The 24,076-nt window shown below is 40.3% G+C and overlaps 1 protein-coding gene across 1 annotated transcript in view; it reads right to left on the reverse strand.

Annotated features, from left to right (window-relative positions):
• Nucleotides 1-24,076, reverse strand: part of b4galt2 (UDP-Gal:betaGlcNAc beta 1,4- galactosyltransferase, polypeptide 2) — a 256,599-nt gene that overhangs the window by 225,059 nt on the left and 7,464 nt on the right. The window lies entirely within an intron of this gene.

The following is a 24,076-nucleotide window of genomic DNA, read 5'->3' on the forward strand; positions in this document are numbered from 1 at the left end:
ACCTTGTGTGGTAGGAGAAAAAGAGAAAAGGATGCCTTAAGCACAAATCTCTGCGGGCTGTTTCCATATGGCCTAGCACAGGGGTGGGCAATCCCAGTCCTCGAGGGCCGCTGTCCAGCAGGCTTTACTTGTTTCTCTGCTTAAACACACCTGGTTTGAATCTACTAGTGATTAACAGGCTGCTGCAGAGCCTGCTGAGCTGCTGAACAGGTGATTCATCCAGGAATCAGGTGTGTTGGGGCAGGTAAACAACCAAAACCTGCTGGATAGCGGCCCTCGAGGACCAGGATTGCCCACCCCTGGCCTAGCAGAACCCAGCGCTTTACAGTTGTCAAGTAATTAGCTCTCAAATGTTACGGTAAAATTTAGAAGCAACTCCGTTTGTTTTGTTTTGACTTCCTACGTGAAACCGGAAGTCTGGGTGTTCGGTCGAGTTCTCACATTGAGTGAAAACCAATCTGGAACAGTTTCTCTGATTCTATCTCATTTTGGATAATTTGGACTTGCAATCTGAATTCCATGTTTGGTGTAGCTGGAGGAACCGAAAAGTCAAGCCACGATCGAGGATTACCATATCCTTCCCTTTCCACGACCGACGTTGACCGACCAAGGAGCCAGCACCATTTAATCCAAAAAGGCCACGAGCCAGGAACCCAAGGCTGTTGGAGCTGCTGGCCACCCTTCCGGCGACAAAAAGCAGGTCTGTGAGCATTTCTATCTGGCTGGTTTTCTGCCGTAAGCCGATTCGTGAATTCAGATTATTACATTTCTTTTGTGGCGTGTTTTATTTAGATCCCAAAATTCACGTTTAGCTCTCAAGATCCCCTTCTTTCTTCTGCCATAACGAGCCACACGAACACACACACACACACACACACACACCCTCCTTTCAGAAATTATTCCTAATATTAATAATCCTATGTGTCAGCAAATTTCCACTTTTATTACAGACTAGTTATGTCATAGCACTTCCATAAAGCTTTGGGTTTATTCACTTACTTATTCTCATGCATGAAACAATAAGCTGTTTGGTTCTCTTTGTCAATTGTCACAACTCATGTTTGTAATAAACTCGCAAAACGTAAATAACGCCTGATCATTGTTTAGCGATTCTCGGGAATAATTGGCGCATTCTGTCAAGAATTCATCCTTTTGATTAATTTGTGGTGTAAACTCTGAGACGTATTACATTGCGAAGATATAGATATTAATCCAACGGTCCAGTTCCGAAAACTGGTGGTGCCTCGATTAATTAATAAAAGATTATAACCAAGCTACGCCACATTTGAAATATAGATATGAATCTATATTTATCGCTACACAAAGGTCATAGTATCCTACTGCATTTCATGAATGCCTTGTGTATAAAAGCTCCGGTGCACCTGTTTGAGGACATAGAAATCAGCTGGAGAGAGTAGACAGGATTTAGAGTCGTATTTCCCGATATTTGGACATCTGGCTTCTGATTGGCTAACAGCAACATGACTCTACCATTCTATTTGCTTTGCAACATAGATGTTTATCCTCACAAATAACATAAGCCTGGAGGAGTTCTGTTGTCGAGTTGCTGCTAATGGTTAGCTTCTACTAGTTGAGGCGTTCTCTGCTGTTTCCTGGATGCTAAATGAATAACAACCTTCTCCGTTGCAGGTCAACATGGGTGAGTCCATGAATGTTAAGTGACAGTGTGTGTCTGTCAAGATTTTCAAATCCTAGATTCAGATTAGATCCTAGGTATTTTCTGTCACAAGCTAATGCAGGAAACAGGTGAAGGAAACCACTTTCATGTTCAGCCTGAATGTCAAACTCAGATCATTTTCAAAAATAAGTAAAAACTGATTTCTCTGTGAATTATTGTCCTAAAATTTCTGTGTCTTGCAACAATTTATCTGTGAGGAAAAAGACTGGAGGAAAATAAAACCCTTAAAACTGTGTGTGGATGCAGTGTGTAACTTTGCATAATAAGATGATTTAATGCTGGCAGAGATCCACACACCACATATCAAAATTTGTGTTTAGGTCTGGAATGCTCTTCCAGACATGCAGAATTTTGCTAACCAAAGACGGACATGGTGCACATTTGGGGTAAAGCAATACATAAAAAACTGAAAGTCAGACCAATGACATGTTTCTCCGTTTCACTATTTTCTGTTTCAACGATCAAGTTCACAAGGTGGAGAGTTTTCTCCGGTGTTTTATGCAGACAAGAGTTGTCTGATAGTAAAGTGCAGCAGGGCAGTAGAAAAACAAATCCACAAACAAGATTGAGAACCTGCTTTTGGAGTTTATCAAAGATCCATGAAGACGCGATTGGATTATTTTACTGCATCTGCCCCTCAGCCTTTTTATTTGCCAACATTTCACTCAGCATTTTCTGAAGCAACTTATGTTTCCTTAAAAGGTCAGAGCTTTTCAGTTCATCCCCGGTGCTCGTTTCTTCCATAAAGTCCTTTATTTTTGCTGTTTTTCCACTGAAACCACACACAAAATGCTCACGTTCACCCTAATATGTAAATGTCAAGTGTAAAAAATGTTTTAAGGCCAGCGAGAGAAAGCAAGAGAGAGAGAGGGCAAGATAGAAACATGGCTGCTGTTAGAGAAATAAAGCATTTATGTAACCATCTATTCAAGGCGCCTTTGAGGACCCTTTTTAACAACAGCAATAAATTTCATAACAGTCCCCAATCATATCATGTCTGCCAAGAAGCCCACAGAAGTACAAAAGTAACTGCCAGTTTCCATCTCCATTAAGTTTGTGGTGTCTTTAAAGATCAGACAGTCCAGATGTTCTCTCATCAACTTTACGTCATCGCTGCCATAAATGGCAACAAAAAGAGATTAGATACATACACATTACACATGTGATAAGGGACTAAAAGTGCAGAGGCATTAAAATAACTTTTCACTTTCTCTTTTTTTCACTGGACATTTAAAGATGTACAAAGCATGCCCAGATTAGTTTTTAACATTTCTTCAGTTCAAGTCTTTAACCTAAGATTTCTTGTTTTTAGTGATCATCACAACAGGTGTGTGGCCCACTGTGTTAGGCCTCGTATAGCTCTATCAGGCTAGATGAGTGCAGATGTCTTTGCAGGATCTTGGCGAGGTGTTCTGGTGTATATTCACACTCCCTATAAGGTGTGATAGATTGGCTTAGCTCGATGTTTGTTTTGAGTACATACTAAACTCCAATGAGAGTTTGTTGGTTTATAGTCATGAATCTAAAAATATGCTAAAATTGTTGTTTTTACACGTAATATTGAACTTTTAAATCCGTAAACCCAGAAGAGGGGCGACCAGAGTGCTGTTAGTGATGTCTGTTGTCCTTAAGGCTTGCCATAGTGGTGGGACACTGTGGGCTTGGAAGTAGATGAAGAATGCATGGCATGTAAAAAGTAAAGTTTCCAGATCTGTTTTTTTTTTAAATATAGAAACACAGCAAACACAGCAAACACACTTTCATGATGATCCTCGCCATTATGTACAGAGAAAAGTGTAAAAAAGAAATGATGTGTGTAGACAAGGAAATGGTTGGGAAGACGTGTTGGCCCATGTGCTGTGTGAGCGGTTCTGGTATGTTTGGGTCAACAGTGTGACACCCTCACGAGTATGGGGGATTTAATCTGCCACATATAAATAACAGATTTGTGGGAGAACAAAGTATATTTGAAAGAGAGGTTTGAGAGCAAATATATGAAATACTGCCCTCAAATTGAAAATTCAAGCTCTTGATATTTGTCAGGATAATTCCTCCATACACATCATATGAGAAAAATTTCTAACATGTTTGGTTTTTGTGTGGCCGACGCGAAACATGGCCTGACCTAAAAGACTGTCAAAGGAGTGGAAAATGGGCCAAAAATCACAGATTAGGCCCAGGTTCTGCTCCAGCAACCAGACCAGGCTCTGTTCCAGCGACAGGTTCTGCTCTAGCTACCAGGCCCAGGTTCTGTTCCAGCTACCAGGCCCAGGTTCTGTTCCAGCTACCAGACCCAGGTTCTGCTTCAGCTACCAGGCCCAGGCTCTGCTCCAGCTACCACGCCCAGGTGCTGCTCCAGCAACCAGACCAGGCTCTGTTGCAGTGACAGGTTCTGCTCCAGCTACCAGGCCCAGGTTCTGCTCCAGCTACCAGACCAGGCTCTACTGGGGTGAGTCAGTAACAATGCCTCCAAAAAGAAACAATGTGGCTGAGGAGGAACTGGAAGATAAAGAAATCACTGAGCTTTATGTCAGAAGAAATTACAACAGTCTCTAAACAGCAGAAAGCGATAATGGCAGGGTTTCCCTTACATAGCCGTGGCCGTGGTGTGCCGCCACGGCTGAAATCCCACCGCCACGCCTACGAGATCCCAAGTTTTTTTTTTCTTTTTTTTTGCGCCGTTTCCCGAAGAAGCAGCGGGAACTACTATGTTGTCGCTTGTGATCACAGCCGGCAGGCAGCAAGGAGGAGCAGGCAGGGCAAGGTGAAGTTACAGCATAAGTTACTGAGTTTAAAATTAGAAAGGTAGCAGTGGATATAATGCCTTTTGGTTTACATGTTTCAATAGCATTAAGATAAACAAGTGTTGACGATCTTGACAGGGTTTCCTCCAGTGCTTATTAGGCCAGGTTTTCCTCCCCCCACCAAGCTAAGCATCACTTATTCATGTAAAATTTATTTATTTTTTCATGTCTGACTTTAACCGCATCTAATACTGTATTTCGGCGTGAGCACAACAGCGACAACTTAAGATCGATGTGTGAGCAGCCTGAGAGGTCGGGTGTTTCATCTGAACCCTTAAAACCTCCAGCAGGCTACGCTGGACTATTGACGTGTTAGTGCGTGGTGCTCACAACTTAGCGACATGACATGTCTCGGAGAAAGCATAAAAACATGTTGGACGCTTCTTCTGAAGCGAGAAAATAACACTTCTTCTTAAGCAGAGCACGACGTCGCCTCGGCTCGTTCACGGCCGAGCCGGTGTCGGTACAAGATCTGCTCAGGTGCAAAATCGGCTCTGGGTCCGTCGACTGCCGATGACGTCAAAGTAGTTGATTGGCTGAACATGAACCTTACGGAATTACGTGATCGCGTTACGTTTTTATCACGTTACGCTGGTCCAGGCAAATTTTTCTGTTGGAAAGATGGACAACTTTTACAAAGAAATCCATCATTACCTCTATGAAAATACACTGTTAGCATTGAGCTGCATGTATATTAGGGCTGAACGATTAACTGCATGTGCAATTAAATTGCAATGTGACAAAAGGAGATTTTCTAATCGCAAAGGCTGCAGTTTGGCAGCGAGTGGTTAGCGCAATGCTAATATACGTGGAAAAACCCATAGGAATGCTAATGCTAATATCACAGATTACATTCTTACAAATTATGAATTAGAAACGTGCCAAATGATTACATTTGGAGTCTAATAGAAAGTAAAACTACCATTAATCAAATAAGTAGACAGGTATTTTAGTAAAGCCAGAAAACTTATTGCATTCCATCTTGCAATGTTCTAGAAAAGTTGTGTAAGCATGAGGTCCACTCTCCTGTATGTTTAGGGGAAGGGTACGCAATCCTGGTCCTCGATTGCTGCTATCCAGCATGTTTTATTTTGTTTCCCTGCTCCACCATTCCTGACTCAATGGGTGAGTCACCTACAGATTAAAATCAGGTGTGTTGGAATAGGAAACAACTAAAACCAGGATTGCCTACGTTTTCTCTGCTCCGGTACAATTAATTTGAATGAGTTGGTAAATAAGAAGCTTCTGCACAATTTCAAAGTAGGCTGAAGAGATAATTCAACCACTGAGTTAGACGTGTTGGCACTCAGAAATATCTAAAACATGCAGGGCAGTGGATCTTGAAGACCAGGACTGAACATCGCTCCTTTGGGTTGGGAACTCTTAGATCATGGAAACTGTAGCAGTGAAGGAATAAGCATTCAGGTCTCTTCTGACTGGGTTCAGTTTTCACATGTCACCATGAAGGTAGTGCACCATACAATGTAATGGCATGGTTTCCCCCAGCGCTTTATAAGTCTGGCAGCCCGCCAGGCTTTGCTTGGCCATCCGCCAGGCTAAGCGCTATGCCCCGCCCCCCTCCCCGACCCTGCTGTGTCCGCTGACACGAACAGCGCAATGAAACTAGAGCCCTCCATCAGCTCATACTGGTGAGAAACAGCAGCGGAACGTGTGCCGAATCCGCCAGGCTTAACTTATTTTCTGGGGGAAACCCTTAACGGTTATAAACTGTGTAACCCTCATGTTCAGAAAGCTGCTTTAATCAATAACTGCATTTCCAATAAAAAGGGTAAAGCCCCACTGAGATACATGTCACATAAAACAACTTCTAGCATTAGGGTATACAATCCAGCTAGTTTGGGGATGTGGCCTTGCAGTGCCTCTAAAAGTTACATTTCAAAACATCTGATTTTGTTACAACTACATTATTAACAAAGATACAATCAGGAGCTAAATTATTCTTAGTGTTTATTATCAAATTAATCAGAAGCAAAGACTGAGCTGCAATGTATTAGAGGAACTGTAGAGCTGCTTCAACATCTGGCCGGACTAACTCGGAGATATTCTGGCAGACTAACTCAGAGATACTGAACTCAATCAATGATCGCTAGATTTTGTCACATAAAAGTGATGGACTCCTCTCCATTAAGTGTCACAAGCATATCAAAGAGATAATTTTTTAAAATATGCCAACACAGAATGACTACAACATCTGTACCTTAAATGTTTTATTGGTCGGCAGATGGACAGCCAGACTGGCAATTTGTGAAGGTGCATAATTTATCACACCAACACTGAGGATATGTTGGAGGGAGAGATGGGCTGTGACTCAACCAGGGGCTTGTAAGCGTGAAGGGTCAGTGGAATGCCAAACACCAGATCTTTACGTGGTCGGTCACAGGAACAGAGCTCATTTCATTTTTATCTAACAGTAAACAAACGGTGCAAACTGGAAAAGGAAACTTATTCATAAACCAGTGGTTTTATAAATTTGTTATAGGGATGGACAATAAATCAATCATATAATCAATATCGGTATCGGCCGATGTTAGTCATTTTTAACATATCGGTATGTAAATAAAACTGGGCCGATATTAACAACTGATACTTTTTCCATCTCGTCTCCATGTGTTTGCCTGATTTTAGGGGGAGGGGGATGTGTAACTGTTTAGTCACGTGAACAGTGAATGAAATAATCTCAGAACCGTAAACGTGTGTGGTGTGTGTACTTAACATTAATTCAGCTTTAATCATTCTCATTCTATACAAAATCTGCTGATCTTAGGAGCATTAATGTCAGTATATCGGTATCGGCAAATACCAGTTATTGGCCATAACAGTGACTTTAATATCAGATATCAGTATCGGCCCAAAAATTTCATATTGGTGCATCACTAATTTGTTATAATGAGCAAACTTAAAACTAAAGGGTTAATATTAGGGATGTTCAATATTATTGGTCTACCATTAATAAACTGGTATCAGTTTTCAGTCTTTTAATAATCAAACATTTACATACCAGACACATATTATACATCAAACTCTTCAGCTACTTCTCCGCTCTCTCTTAAAATGTCAGAATAGGACCAATCTGAGGTTTAGTTTGAGGTATTTTAGTTTATTTGGCACAACTTGTGAAGTAGAAATTTGCTACACAGCATAAACAAGTAGCTAGCCAGCTAACAAACAATTAAACAAGAATCTTCACGCACGTTGTGTTTTTCATCAGTGACGATATTTAAAAATGATTTATCACTGTAACTGCGATATACAGAAAGAGAAAAAAAATTAACGACCAACTAATACACACAATCATCTAATATAACTTAAATAGAAGTAGTCGTCATTTTGCACAGAAAATCTTTAAAATGTAAGCATGAATAATAGGAGATATGTGATGTTGGCTACCTAAAATGTTTTTTTTGTTTGTTTTTTCTTGTTTTGGGGACACAGCAGATATCGGTCTCGATTTATATCGGTATCGAAAATTAAAGGTCAAACAATATCGGATATTGATAAAAAAGCCAATATCGAGCATCTCTAGCTTACCTGTATACATATTGTTTTATTTTTTATGTTTTCTTTTTAAAACTGTATTGATCCAGGAGGTTGATGTACAACTTGAGAATTTCAGATAAAAGCTTTTTGGTTACATTTGATCGTGTAGCTCAAACTCAGTAAATGAGATAATTAAAAAAAACTTATACGTTTGATATTATATATGATGGTTTTCATACAAAAATGATTTGCAAGCTAAGATTATAAAAATGTAAACATAAAACACAAACTTAATGATTTTCCTATACAAGCATTTAAAATGCTCCAAAGCTGCTCTTAAATACCTTGCTCTGCACACCCAGACTTATTTTTAAACAACCAGAATATAAAAATGCCCCGAAACATGCAAAAACATTGATGACAGCAATGTTGAATGATGTGCATTATTTAAATGTCATTTGCAAGTTAGTCAGTTATATAATTAACTGAATTGACCTAATAATATACCTGTTTCCTTCATGGTGTTATATACAATCATGCACATTTTAAAACATTTTTGCAGACACTTTTATATAAAGCAACTTAAAAGTTACCCAACATGCATGAAAACCCACACATGCATGTGGAGAATGTGGAAACTGCAGCAATAACTGAGCTCTGAGCCACATCTTCAGGTCAATCTGGTTAGAAGAAGATCTATTAGGGCATGTCGTCTGAAGGTTGGGCTTCTGGTATCAACACTAACCTTCGCTCCACTTTAAACCCATTAGTGCTCATCAGCGTGAATTTTTTAATTAAAGCAAAACAGACAGCTGTCAGACTAAATCTGATTGCATATTGATGCTAGTTGAAGGCAAAAAACAAATGCATTTCATCTATTGCACAAATCCCATCAAAAACATCCAGAGCTAGCCTCTTGGTACATGTTACATCACAGCTTTCTTTCCAGTAACTTTTACCTGATTTCTCACACCTCTGATTGCCTAAGGCTGCCTTCCTAGCAGGTGAGTCTCAGATAACACAACACTTTGAAGGTGCCACAGTGACGCACCGACCAACACAAAATTACTTTCACTGTTGGACTCTGCAGGGGGAAGAAAAAATGACAGTTTTTATTTTGTCTCAGGGTGCAGCTAGAGTGTTTGTCATGCTCAAGGGCTCCTTGGTATGATGGACATCCACCTTGGGTCACAGTACTGAAGCACACCGATGATCAAACATGGCTGACGAGCGAGATGAGAGGTGAAAACTGTCAGATGGATGGGGAAAAATGAAAATGTCAATCTTTACCTGGCAAAAGGAGGCTCTGCTGATGGAAATTTGAATGACGTAATTCTGTCATATGTCCTTCATGTACTGTACTACTATTAGTGACGTGTCGGTCGCGAACGAACCGGCTCTAAGAGCCGGCTCTTTGAAGTGAACGACGGGAGCCGGCTCGTCATTGGGAGCCGTCCCCTCTCCTCCCCCCTCCCCTCTTGCTTTGGTGAAAGCTAGGTGCGCGGTGCGGAAAGTTTGGGCGTGTCCAGACCGTCCACACACAGAGCAGTAGGGGCGGGGAAGAGGGAGGATCAGACTCAGACACACAGCAGAGCACATGCGGGCGGAGGGAGACGAGAGGGAATGAGGAGGAGGAAAAAGGCGAGCGAGAGAGAGAGTGCGACGGTGAGAAAATGAGCGCCAGCGGTCGGAAAGTGGAGATTTCTTAAAGTGTTCAGTTATTAAATCCATAGAAATTATAAATACTTGATATATTGCATTTGTTTACATTAGTAAATCATTTTACTTATAGTTTTGCATGATTTTGGTTATAAATGTACTCTACACAACAGAAAATCTGAGGAGCCACTTGGGAGCCGAAAGAGCCGGCTCTTTTTGGTGAGCTGAGCCAAAAGAACCGACTCTCTAAAAAGAGCCGTAATTCCCATCACTAACTACTATCCATTTAGCATTATGGCCTAAAATGCCATAAAAGCTTACACAAGGCTTGGTACAATTTAAAAAGTGTATTTTTCTAAAAACGCAAAACATATGGCCCTGACACAATACAAATATGCATTCCTGTTATGTTACATTGTAGGCTACCATTTGTGATAAAGTCTTCATCAAAGTTACAACAGTCTTTAAAATTAATGCACAACAGGGAAAATGCAGCACAGACTCCTGCAGGATATTAGCTGCAGTTCTCCATCATTAACACTAGATTTCATATTTTATTGTGTTCAGTGTTATCATTTTAAGTTTATTTATTACAATTATTAAGATTTTCTTTCATGTTTGCTGTCTGATGAATGACTTGAAAATCACTGTGATTTTTGGTTTGTGTTCTAAAAGCTACATAAACAAATTACACCTTGTAAAACATCCCATAGTTCATTTCAAGCTATTTAGTAGTAGAAGAAGAGCTTTTTTTCCCCCTGTATGGTGCCTTCAAAAGGCGCTTCACAGTAATTGTAATCTCACAGTAATGTCAGTAACATTAACAGACTAAATAACAATGCTTCAACCTGCCCAACATCCAAAGCAATCCATACATTTTTAATGACTGATTTATATAATTATCATTATGTGGAAAAACAATGTGTTTATCACCAAAAATAGCCTTTTTATATTCCTTTGTAATAGTACTGACAGTCCCACAGACTCCCTATGCTGCTAGCTAACATGCTGCATTGCTCACCTTCCTGAGGTTCATTGAGTTGTGAGGAGACACCTGCTGACATTATCAGTTCTGGTAGGGACAAGGACAACAACCCATTTACCATAGGTGTTTCTCAATGTCAAGGCGCCTGGCCTTGCTAGGCGATGTCTTGCGAGGCTAGGTGCCTTGCTTACGAGGACACTGCCCTTCCTTGGTCAAAGAAAACTGTTAAATGGAACAGACTTGCATCGCGTGACCGCAGCTTCCACGGCGGTCACGTGACACGGGAGATAACGTTATATTTTACACGTATGAGTTTCAATATAAATATATAATGAGACTTTTACTTTTTAAATTGTGTCTATATTTGATAAATAAAGTATTTAAGTGAGTTACTACCCGCTAGCCACCAAAACTGCAACTAAAAAGCAACTAACCAACAATAGATAACTTCTTTGGATCTAAAAAAAACATTTAAATTTTTTTGACTTACTTTTAAACTTGAAATTTGCCCCGAAGCAGCTGCCGGCTTTTGATCCGCCATCCTTTTGAACATACTGCGCTGTATTCTGGGTAATTTTTGACCAAGGCTAGGCTACAAGACACCTCCTGTGTATCCTTGCTCAGCTAGCTAAATGGCTAACAAATGGAGAACATACGCCTCTGTAGAACATGAACATTGGAACACGTCTTGGTGGCTCCTGATGACGTATCTCTAAGGCAACCGGGGCGGGGCCAAGACATCAAGACGAGGTTCCTTGGCATTAAGAAATACCCCATAATTAGTTGAAACATAGTTCCTCTCATTGTGGATATCAAAGCTAGCAAACAGGTTGAATTTAACCACTCACTAAGCCCACCTTTCCATGTGACATACTGACGCCCTCTCCTCCCTCTGTCCTCTCTCTTCTTTTCTAGGACCCAGACTTTGTTTATCCAGACATAATTGCTGCAGCCTTTGGCGCTCTCTGCTACCTGTCTGACTGCTGCGGGAGCTGGTGTTTGCCTGCAACGCAACTCACTGTGACACTCGGCCAGGAGGAGGGCTGTACCATTTTATACTGATATGAGGGGGAGTTCAAATTAATTTGTCAAAATAAAGTAAAGACTTCTGAATAAATATACATTTCAGACAAAAAGATTGTTTAATGTCTTAAATTAGAAAAAATACTGAAAAGTAAAGTACTTGTGATTATTAAACTTTTTTTTTATTCAAGTTTGAAACATTCTTGATCCCCAGGACAGCGGTGGGCCCTTAGAACCATCCTAACCTTTCCCGCTTTACGGAGCCCCTGGGCGTTTCTCAATGTCAAGGTGCCTGGCCTTGCTAAGCGATGTCTTGCGAGGCCAGGTGCCATGCTTATGAGGACACTGTCCTTCCTTGGTCAAAGAAAATTGTTAAATGGAACAGACTTGCATCAAGTGACTGTGGCTTCCACGGCGGTCACGTAACATCACGTGACACTGGGCTTCTGATCGGCCATCCTTTTGAAAATACTGCGGTATATTCTGGATAATTTTTGACCAAGGCTAGGCTACAAGACACCTCCCATGTATCCTTGCTCAGCTAGCTAAACGGCTAACAAACGGAGAACACACGCCTCGGTAGAACATGAACATTGGAACACCGGGCCAGGCTGGGGCCGACTGGAGCTATCCGGGCAGGGCCAACCAGGTACAGATGGGAATGGCCTATAAGTCACACCCATCTACTTCCCGGTCGCCAGAAGAATGGAAAAATGAATGCAAGTCAATGGGGCTAAAAACACAATTTTCTAATTCGACTTGTTTTGTGCCATGGATTTCACATTTGATGTCCGTGAATTTTAGACACATTTTGATACGAAGAATGTGCTTATTTTCGAGTTGGGGAGGGAACGATTTTAGGTTTTGTGTGAAAATAAGTCCAGGACTATATGTGCTTCACGAAAGTGACGTCATCGAACCAGACATGGAGAAAACTGAGGGAAAAGGGTTGTAAGTTCAGCAAACTTCCCACAGGAGGAAAGAAAATGAAACTTATCTCCTCGCTGTGCGTTGGATTTTTTAACACCTTCATCTAACTGTTGAAATGTCTCCCTAGCCTGGTGTCTACAGGAGTGATTCAACACAAAATTAAACTAATCAGCTGTGTTCAACATGCAGGAATTGTGCTGAAAGCAGACTGCAGTGCCAGGTATGTCAGCTATTATTTTCTAAGTCCAACAGAACAGCCCGCCAGTTTGAAGTTGCAAATATGGTATTCAGGCCACAGAGGGCAGTGGGGGCCTGAGCGACATTTCAATAATGCTGTAAAGGGCCATTTTAGCACACACTGGCTCAAGAAAATTTCTAAGTATGGCTTTAAAGCACAAATATAGTCCGGGCTGATGAGGAAAATGCACGGACGGAGAGATGCCAAAAATTGGTGAGCCACACTGGATTAAACTTTTGGGATTATTGGACTTTAACATAGAAGTTATTGAAAGTTTAGTCGACATAAAGATGAATGTTTCTTTTCTAGAAATGAACAACACTGGTGAGTAATTGTCAAAAGTTTGAATAAGGTAATGTATTAATGCATAAAAAGAAAGTGTGACCGACTGAAACTGGCTTTCCTTTACCATCCAAGGCAGGGGTGTCCGAACGTTTAAAGACATAGAGCAAAAATCATCAATTTAAGACACAAAAATGTGATTAATTTTAAACTCGCTGAAACTTCTGTTGAAATGCTAGCAGGGGCTGCACAACATCACTCCAAAGGCTGCAGACGGCCCTCAGACTGCACTTTATACATGACTGATCTAAGGTGTAGAACATGATATATGTAATAAATGGATCATGTACTGATCATCGTTTTATTGCTTTTTAAAAGATGGAATGTGTACATTAACATCAGAGTTTTTAAATCTGGATAAATTTTATTGCAGTCCTCAGTGATGCTGACACCAGCTCTATTACAGGATTGCTCCTATAAAGTGAATTTTTGACCCCAATATTATTTTAACATCGACTTTTTCCAAACTCAAGTCCGAACCGTCAGCAGTGCAAATGAAAAAGGAAGTGAAAATCAATCAAAATATCCTAACTGTCTTCATAAACCCCCCCTCTCAAAAGCTGTCCATTTTTTATTACTTCTCCCACAATAGTAACTTAGGAGTTTCTGTCTCCACCAGATGTTTTCAGCAAAGCCCTCAGGCAGCGAGGCTTGTTTAGTTTGGTTTATACACACATCTTAATCAAACAGATGGGGAAAACAGCATATGTGCGACTCCTTCTTTAGTCCCACACGAGAACTTGAGAACTACCTCCATCAATCTTTTTTCAGTAAACACATGAAAACTTTCATATTTTTTTTTATTTTTTGTTGGCTGTTTCACCTCTAGAGAATTATCTTCACCAGCTTTAGGTTCTCAAATTTGATTTGACACGTGAGGGAATAAAACTATGTTCTTTGTGGAAGAAAGTTAAAGGAAATTGTTGGATTTTTTCTCATAAATGGTTCCGTTCATAAAACCTCTATTAGATTAAAGTCAGGATTTTGACCCAGTAACTTTAAAACTTAAGCTTTACTTTTCGTTCGTCTTTGTTTGAACGGCTCGTGTGTTTAGAGTTGCTGGCTGGCTGCGTGACCCACTTTCTCTGATTCAGTTCATGGATAGATGCCCGGACGTTTTTGTTTAGTTTGAAGATATAATTTATAATTTATTGTTCATCGGGCTGTTCTGCGTTCCCCTCGTGATCGGCCTTTGAACATTAAGATAAGCTAAAAGAGCCCTTTATTTGATTAGAAGTTAATTCAGAGAACTGGTGACAGAAAACATTGGTTCCAGTTTTTCCTTCTTTTTATCTCAATCCTGGAGGTTTTAATGCTGCTTATTTCATAAGAGAACAAGTACTACACATTTTGCTGTGAACCTCCTCTTTAACATTTACTTTTGCTAAATTGGGTTCTCTGTGGTTACACTGATCAATTCCAATCAACAAAATGTCAGATTAACTGTGTGGAATAGGTCTGATTTTCTTTCCTTAAGGAAATTTTACCAGAATTTCTGTGTAAAAGTATTTTGGTGTTTTTCGCTAAGACACCTGGTGATGATCCTGTTAAACTCTTTGGTATTAGACTGTCTTGGGATTTCATCTGATATTTTATACATGTTTTAACATAAATAAACATAAAAATGATCACTAGTAGCGCTACCTAAGGGTTCTGACAAGGAGAGCCATTAGATCCGTAACTGGGATTCAACTTAAGGTCAGCTTAGTTTTGTGTTTCTCTTTTAAACCAAATAACCAGAAAACTTGTTCGGTATATGCTGATTACATCACAGCCACCAACACAAAACATTAAAAAAAAAACATGTTTGTGTTTTCTAATAAAACCCTGTGACTGCTATTTTTTCATATTTCTGCTTTAAGCTGAATATCTCTAAAGTAAATATGTCTGGAAGAATAAAGGCAAATTCCTCAGCTGGATGAAGATCACAGCCTGAGAACCTCCCTCTCTTCTTCCTCTTTCCATCTTCGGAGAGTCTCTTGAGTTCTAGGCCTCTTGCGTTTTCAACCTACAAGCCAGGCCTCCCGGTCTGATGAAAAATGCATTAGCCATGCCACGCTTGATACTGTAGAGCCTCAGAGCGCTCTCATGGCACAAGTACATCTTGCTGTAGGCAAGTTCATCTCCCACAAAACCAGCCGGAGCACAGTGGGATGGACAGAAGTTAGCTTTGGCCTTGACAGTGTGAGTTGGTTGTGAAAGGAAAAGCAGCTGAAAGTACACTCACAATGCACTCTATGAGATCTGTCAAAAAGGAGCATGTAAATGAGTCATGTTTGACTACATTTATCTTTAATTAGAGTTCTGAATACAGGTCAGATGACCCAAAAAAAACATAAATGATGTTACAGAAGAAAGCCAGGGTATTTGGTCCTTTGATGAAGAGTATATCCGTCTGGAAGCTGACATGGAAAGAGAGGGGGAAGGTAGGACACCAACCTAAATTGCATACCGTCATTGTGGAAGATTTAGGTCATATCACTGGATATGATAATACATCGGATTGAGTGTGATACTTCAGGAGAGTTTGATTGTGAAATGAGTTCAAGCAGAACTAAATTCATTCCCAAAAACCTGAATGTCCACAAGATTAACGCTAACAACTACTATTAGTGTGTCGGTTAAAATTGGAGATCTGTCTTGTAATCAGAATCAACCTGAATCAGTATCAGCAGGTCAGAGTTGTACAGGAATCAGAAATCGGTATCGGCCTTCAAAAACAGAATCGATTCATTTTGAGTTAAAAATGGCAAAAACAAGCATAAAGAGCTGGAGCAGCCTACATGGATGTTCTTCAGTCTGTGTGCTTGAACTATAATGAAACAAGAATTTCTGGGCTGTGATGAGTTTTACATTTTAACATAATATAATTTAATTAGTAGTAGGGCTTGGCGATATGGCCTAAATCAATATCACGATATATTGAGGATTTTACCTTGATAACGATAAATGGACGATAACCACAGGTATGCGCGGAAACAAAATTTGTCCACTAGATGGGGCTGTCACGTGTATTACGTTGAGCCACATTTTTACACAGCTCAAGAAGAAGAAAATATCATTTTTATAGCGCCTCTCAAGATAAAAATCACGAGGCGCTTCACAAAAACAAAAATGTAAAAATATAAACAATAATTTAGAAAATGGTTAAAAATAGATTTAAAATGAGCAAAAAATAGACAGTTGTGATTAAAAAACTAAATGTTAAAGAGCAAGTCACCCCCAAATCAACTTTTTTTTGCTGATAAACTAAATAAACGAGTGTCTAATCGTGCTGCAGACACGTGTCGTCAATAATTTGGCACTTCAGTGCATCTTAGTTAAAATTTAAATATTCTGCCTAAAACTGGCAGTGTTGTGCCGTTGTCAGGTAAAAACTCTGCACTGTATTTTAATTTAAATCTGCCACCGCTATTGGCTAAGAGGTATGCTATGATGTAAACTGGTACATTATGATGTCACAATGCTGTCGTGAGCCTGTGTGTGTGTGTATTTGTTAGCAGCTCCGCCTTCTCGGTCTGCCAGGCAACAGCATTTGTTGCATTTTTCAAACAGGAAGTGAGAGTGGAGTTAGACTCTGGTAGGGCTTGACTTGCTCTTTAAGAAAGAGAGAGTGAATAGGAAAGAGGGAAATCAGTGGATCCTGAGGAAGGTGGAATAGGTGGGGAGAGCAGAATAAAGAGAGAGTGGTGAAGAAGGTCGTACAAAAGCCAGCTTGAACAAGTGAGTCTTCAGCTATTTTTTAAAGGAGACCACTGAGTCCACTGATCTCAGGCTCAGGGGGAGAGAGTTCCAGAGTCTGAAGTCCCAGCAAGACACATAATGATCACATTCCATAAAATGTGAAATAATTCAATCATTTTTCCATATACTGATATTAAATTAAACTGGGTAATGCATCATCAGTGAACAAAATGTCTGGTAACCAGAATGACAGTCAAATAATTAGTTTTGAAACACTGACAGTGCAATTCGTCGTCGTGGAGACAAATGACGACACTGTGAATCAGCCCTACCACACCTGCCACGGCAGCACTGACCTTTTAGAGTTCAGGAACCGGTTTCATTTGGCAGAAGGTCATACTGCTCCTCGTATTGTAAAAATGCTACTGAACATGGGAGGATGACACAAGGAAACCATTTAAATGGATTTGTTAACCATGTAGCTAAATTTGCCTTTAAGCGCACATATGTCTTACCAAATCAATGCTGTCATTTTATCTCCATCTTTTCATTTAGAGATAAACAAATGACTCAAAGGATCTAAATTTTGTTCCAGCATCTAAAACATCTAGAATATCAAATAATCACAACATTAAATTGCCTCAAAAGTGTCCAACAGACAAAAGGAAAAGGAAGCAGTTTATGTGTGAATCGTGATGTTGTTCATATAACACTCACATGGTGGGCTGTGTGTCATTCTGCAATAGTAAGTAAATAAATAAAATTGGAACTTGCAACTTGCAGTGCTTTGATTTTCCATCAGGGGCACAAACATATGTTTCAAATCTAATAAAGAATATTAATAAATTACAGATTTTTAAGAAACTCCACATGCTGTTACACTCTGCAGCGTTTTATCAGAAAAAAATGAACACAATTTTTTTTTTTATGTTTTGTGTTGGCGGCTGTGATGTAATCAGCATCTACTGAACAGGTTTTCTGGTCATTTGGTTTAAAAAAAGAAAAAAATACTGACCTTTAAGCTCACCAGCGCCTAATGGGGCATCTATGTATTCATGGTGGCAGAGTTGTCTGTGCTAAAGCAGGCATTTCTGGGCTTTTTTGCCCTGAGTACAGTTTGAAAGGCATTTATTCCTGCCAAAGACCACTGTAAATTTATTGATTTAACGAGTTTCCCACACTTTTAAGTCTTTTATAACATAAAAGTGGCAAACTGCTTTGAATTTCAGCCTCTGAAATTTGACTATTTGCTTTCTGTTGGTGATAGAAGTAAAACAATTCTAAATAAGACACTAAGATCAAAGAATCATTAAGCGAGCCTTGCAGCTGAAAGCCGCCCTGTGATAACCTTATATCTGACTCACTAAATGGCCGTGATGACTTAAAGCAGAGGTGTTAATACAGGATCGATGAACAAGTATAGCTTCTGGCTGTCGAAAACGAGTGGAATCCAGCAGTCGTCACGCCTGAGGGCAGGATTGTGTCCACGCTGCCTTCATGATTTCTGCTCCGTGCACCACTTTGATAGGTGCTCACAGCTGGCTGATGAGAGATATGTCCTCATATTTGCACATGTTAATATGATACAGTGTGACATATGAAGAAAGAGAGTGCAAGGAAATGTTGGAAATAAGAGGCAGTTTGAGGAGAGGTGAAGGATTGTTGTTCTTCATTTAGCTGCTTCAAAACACACAAAACCTAATCTCCCTGCTTTTAGATTCAAAGTCATTCTAGCAGAACTTCTATTATGACTAGTGCATTCAGCAGCCCTCCCAACAGCTGCATCTGGTAATTAATAGTGCCACAAATACAGAAATCAATCAAAATGTACAAACATAACAAAAACAAGTAAGCCCACAAAAAAATAAAAAAACACATGTAGGTTTAGTTTTACCTCTACAGAAAAATGTTTAATTTTCAACTTGTCATGATTTTTGATGATGGTTAAGATTTATGTCAATCATTTAGTAAAAGTTGAGGAAACATTAAATTAGGGATGGTTCATATCAGCTTTGTTACAGACGTTGAATAACCAATATATGTGAGGCCCCTCTTATTAAAAAGGGAAAACTAAATCATGTTAGGTAACTAACGTAAGATATCTCCTGTCATTCATTAGACTTTAAACATTATCTTTCTTAAGTATGCAAAATATGACAACGAACTACATAGTTTAAGTTTGGCCAGTTGTGCCAAACAAACACAAATATCTCAAAAACTAAGCCTCAGGGCTGTCTGATTTAGGCATTTTGAATGAGAGGAGAAGTAGCTGAGGAGTTTGATGTATAATATGTGCACAGTATCAAAGAGTAAAAACCGATCAGTTTCGATAATGAGAGGTCGACCGATATCGGTTTTTCTATTGCTGATACCGATGTCGATATGTAGGAGACATGATGAGTCGATGGACGATATGTACTGCCGTGCCCATCCAACCCCCACTCAGGCTGCTTTATGCCGATTTCCATGGCTGATATCTACCTTACTTTCATGCTAAAATGTTACTAATAACATCAGCTGATGGACAAAATTTCTGAAGCTGAATCAGTTTTTGAACTCCGAATTAAACAGTTGAATTTTAACTTAGTGCACCAGTCATTGTTAAAGTCAGACACCTAAATTAAGTTAATTTAAGCCCTTTTCAGACAGACATTCTGGAACATTTGTGGACAATTCAATCCGGTATTTAACCGGAACTGTGTTTTCAGACACACCACTTTTGTACCGGAACTTGTCCTTTCGGCTGCGTTCACACAGCAGGGAAAAGTTCCAGATGTCTTGACGGCGGCGGGGGTGGGGGTGGGGGGGAATCGGACTTATGTTAAGAAGAAGAAAATATCATTTCTATAGCGCCTCTCAAGATAAAAATCACGAGGCGCTTAAGCATAATTCTGCGCACACGAAGACGCATAAGAGACCTGCATGATGAAGCTCAATGGTTAAAGGAATCACTGAAGCGGTGTGAAGCGCTCCGTCGCGCATCTAGGCGGTACCGTAGGAGGCAAGCTGCCGTGGTTCGCCGCATGCTACAGCAGCGGGCTGCGCACAGCGTCCCCCGGTCCCCTCCTCCTCCCCCTCCCTCTTGTCCGGAACTTTACCTCACCAGTCTGAAGCAGCCACCTTGTCCGTAACAAGTCCGGATCTGTTACTAGGGGCTTCGTCCGGTAAAATTCCGGAACACGTTATCCGGATGTTTGTATTCAGACACAAAGGTCTTACGGACAGATTCCGGAACATTTCCGTTTTTCATGGCCTGTCTGAAGGGGGCTTTAGAGTATTTATTATTAGTGAATGTAAAAATGCAATTAAATTTAATTCTGCGACAGGCAGCACCGGGCTGCCCGAGGATGTGCCTGACTTTAAATAACGACAAATATCGGTCGATGCCAATATATATAAAAAATGGTCATTACCAGCCCGATATATCGGCTGACTTATATATCGGTCTACCCCTAATTTTAATGCCAATATCAGCTGTTAATATCGGACCTCCCAATAAACATAATCTTTCACTTGAAGCTGCAATGGCAAATCTGCAAAATAAGCTAGCTTTTAAACACAAACGTGGTCAAGGACCTCTCAACCATTGGCTATCATCCCCAGGCCACGTCCCCCAATACCGGAAATTCGCATTGCCTTGGTAAAAGAGATAGCACTAAACGCTAGTCCAAATGTTCCGCGACTTTAAATGATGTTTTTCTTTTTGGGACTCTGGTAGTGTTGGAGATTGATTTTCACAATGAATCAGCATAATCATTTTTAAAGCTAATCAATATAATTTTTTTGAGAATAATCATTTTTACACTTAACCAATATAACGTTTTTCTGTTTAAACTAATATAATCAGTTTCAGTCTAATTGCTTTCAGTTCATGAATGTATTGTTCAATCATTTAATCTTCATATATAAGGTAAAAATATTATTCAGTATTAGGTCTGAGGAACATTTAACTAATTTTTCTTATTTCTCACTGTGTTTGCTTTAAAGGAAAGGAAACTTTGTAGAAGCGCTGCAGACTGACAGAGATAACGTTCCAGAAAACAATGGTGTTGTAAGTTTCTAGCAACGGCCTGACTAAGCTAAACTTGTGATGAACTATCAGAAGATAGCTAGATCACGAGTTCTGTCATGGGGAAGGGGCTGATTGAGTGAAGATAAACTTTTGGCCTCTTGTTGCTGAGCCAGAAATCATGAGTTCTGTCTTAGAAAAAGTTTTGGTTGTTGATGGGCAGGGAAAATCAGAAGGTGCTTTAGACTGTGAACTCATGTGAATCGCTCACATGAGGAGGCGGAGTGTATGACTGCAGTCTATTGTGGAACTGTGGTAAATAGTTTCAATAAAGGAATGAAGAGAAGAGTCAGAAGGTAGAAGATACATCGGCAGGGAACTGCTTGTGTTCTTCTCACTTGAAGCCAACCAAAGATCTTTGTGTGTGTGCATATTATTTTGGGCTTAAAGTGTAGATCTCTCTTCAGGATCACCTCCAAAGAACCAGGGAGTGGACAGATGAAATAACTCTGCCACTTCAGTAGTTTGTCCTAAAATTGAAGTTGTAGCAGCCGGCTGTTCCTTATTTTCTGATTTTATTGAGCCGCGAACCTCTCACACCAGAGGTGTTCTCTTGCTAGATACGCGAGTGCGTAACGAATGGAGAATCCGGGGAAGCACGGCGGTTCGACAATCAGATGGTCCAATGATAATACATCAAACTTATATAGCACTTTTTACGGCAATCAAAGACGCTTCTGCGCACTCTCACATAGGGTTGGGCATTGTTTGATTTTGAACAATTCCGATTCTGATACCAATTCCAATTCCTTGTTTCGATTCCGGTTCCTATCGATTCCCGATTCCGATTCCTTCAACACACAACATGTTTTAAATGAGCCAGCTAACCACAGGTCCTACTTGATGAAATAATCTTAACTTTAACATGGGCTTTAATTCTATGAACAATACCATCACCTTCATTTAGACAAAAACATGTTTTGGAGAAGAAAAAGACTTGCAGCACAACGAGTGTGTTTGTTTCTGACCACAACCAAAGTCTGGAAGAGGCCTCTGGGATGAGAGGCTAAATGTCTCCAACATATCCAGAAACGTGCAGCTGTTTTCAGCTACAACTCTCAGGGTGATCATGTCCAGGATGACTGAGAACTACACCTCCATGCTGCAGCAGCATTCAGTCAGAACAGAAAGTGAAACTTAAATGTAGCTGCTGTCAGTAACAATCTAACAGATTTTAAACATAAAAACTCAGCAGAAATAGTTCGAAAAGGAAATTAAAATGTTCACAGCTTTGTGTGTGATTTATTATTATTATTATTATTATTATTTATTGTGGCAGAAGCTGGTGTGGTCCACCACAGAGAAGCTGCTCTAGCACGATGACTTTAATTATTCTACAGGTTATTGTTCAGTCTTCTGTCGCTCACGCTCAGACAAGTGGTGGTGAGCGGCTGCATCTGACTGCTGACGCTCCGTGTGTGTTTTTATTTCTGCAGTGAGCCAAACTCACCTCACTGTCCAGAGTTTGTTCTTTAAAGCTTCCATTAAATCCACCGTGTTGACATATTTTAACAAGTTTCCTCTACGCTGTGGGAGTTAACGGAGTAAAAGTTCGCCAGATGCGTTTGTTTATATTTGGCCGCTGCGCGCTGGTTCGGGGCGGGGGGGGGATGGGGGGGGGGGGGGGACTTGGTGCTGCACACAGACAGCTGGTGTGATCAGCTCTGAAAAACGTTGATCACAATTTGCAGATCAAGTTTATTTTTCACGGAGATCGGCCGCGGATTCCTCTTTCATCGGCATTCTAGCAATTGAAATCAAAAACTTTGAACGATTCCGGGAAAAACTAACAGTTGGAACCGGTTCCAACCGATGCTCGATGCCCAACCCTTCTCTCACATTCACACACTGCTAGTGATGGTAAGCTACTATGTAGCCACAGCCGCCCTGGGGTGGTCTGACAGAGGCGAGGCTGTCATTTGGTGCCGTCTGCCCTTCTGACCACCACCAACACAAGCAAGTTGGGTGGTGTCTTGCCCAAGGACACAAAAGCAGAATACCCCTGGCGGGAGCTGGAGACAAGCCCATGACCCTCCAATCATGAGGCAACCTGCTGTACCACCTGAGCTACTGCTGCCCCTTGTATATATCACTACCAATAGCTGGTTTCATACCGAGCTGTGTATTGGCAGTGGTTTTTAGACAAATACGAGAGAACCACTACTTTATTTTTTCCCCTCCACAAATTATTTATAGCTATACTATATTAGAACATATGAAAAAATATCTTAAGCTAGCATATTCTGCAGATTTGCTATTGTAGCTTTACTATACAACATGAAGGAAAGCATGTTAAATGACAACATTTTACATTGATAAGGCTGCAACTATACAGATGTTTGATACTAACGCATCATAAACACAGCTCTGATCACAAAGAACCACGTATGGTTTTTGTATTGTCAATGCACCACTGAAATATCTGGGGGCAGTATCTTTTTTTTTTTTATTGTTCAACAAAATTGCACACAAGCCCCACCAGTGAAGAAGAACAAAGACGCTAGAGTAAACACAAATGTGTGTGCAATGGCGAATCGGACAGAGGAGAGTGGAAGAGAGGTTTTGTTTTGTAATTTGAATTTCGAAAGTGTGGGAGCACTTAACTGGAAACAAGCAAAGCACTGAATGCTGATTGTGCAAAACAGAGCTTTATTTCCATGGCAGCACCACTGAAGCACAAACCCAACTGAAACAAATGTAGGTTTCAGTGAGTAAATCAGTTATGATGAGTTCTGATTAAACCAGTCAACTCCAAGGCAATCAACAGAATATCCTTCGACAGGCAGGAGTTTCATTAGAAAATAGTGAACAAGCAATTTGTTAATGTTTGAAGAGTGGGATGTCCGTTTTGAAAGTCTTAAAGTTTTAAAAAGTTTTTAAAAAATCTTAATTTTGATTAAATTACACACTTTTTAGAATCATTTCTAGTTTGAACCTGTGAGATTAAATAACCTCATTGTTACGAATTTGTGCAACTTGTAGATTTTACCAGTGTAGGTACCGGATCTGCACGGACTGCCAGATCAGCTCAGGGTCATGCGCCTGCCGATGATGTCACACTACAGCAAATCCATTCAGCTTTCACACAAGTTTTGGAAAGAGTTTAGCAATTTTGTGAATGAATTCTTGTTTCTCACCACCTAAA

Source organism: Nothobranchius furzeri, chromosome 11, assembly GCF_043380555.1.
Source record: "Nothobranchius furzeri strain GRZ-AD chromosome 11, NfurGRZ-RIMD1, whole genome shotgun sequence".
NCBI lineage: Eukaryota > Metazoa > Chordata > Actinopteri > Cyprinodontiformes > Nothobranchiidae > Nothobranchius > Nothobranchius furzeri.